The sequence below is a fragment of the Papio anubis genome, chromosome 7, assembly GCF_008728515.1.
Source record: "Papio anubis isolate 15944 chromosome 7, Panubis1.0, whole genome shotgun sequence".
Classification (NCBI taxonomy): domain Eukaryota; kingdom Metazoa; phylum Chordata; class Mammalia; order Primates; family Cercopithecidae; genus Papio; species Papio anubis.
Genome location: NC_044982.1, coordinates 47,447,419 through 47,447,772, shown reverse-complemented (window position 1 = coordinate 47,447,772; position 354 = coordinate 47,447,419).

Below are 354 nucleotides of genomic sequence, written 5' to 3'. Positions count from 1 at the left end.
AGTGGTGATGTAGAACCCTTCTAAGTGATCTCATCATGTCAACATCACAGTTCTTTCTGGAACCTTGAGAGTGGCTAGTTCTACAGACAGACCTCTTTTAATAGTTTCAATATATTAGTTTCTTATTAGTGCTGTAAAAAATTATCACAACCTTAGTGTCTTGAAACAACACAAATTTATAATTACAGTTCTGGAAGTCATAAATTCAAAATGGTCTCAGTGATCCAAAGTCAAGGTGTCAGAAAGTATGTTCTTTCAGGAGCCTCTGGGAAAAAATGTTTCCCTGCCTTTCATAGTTTATAGAAGCCATCTATATTCCTTGCCCCATGCCTCTTCCTCTATCTACAGAGTTGG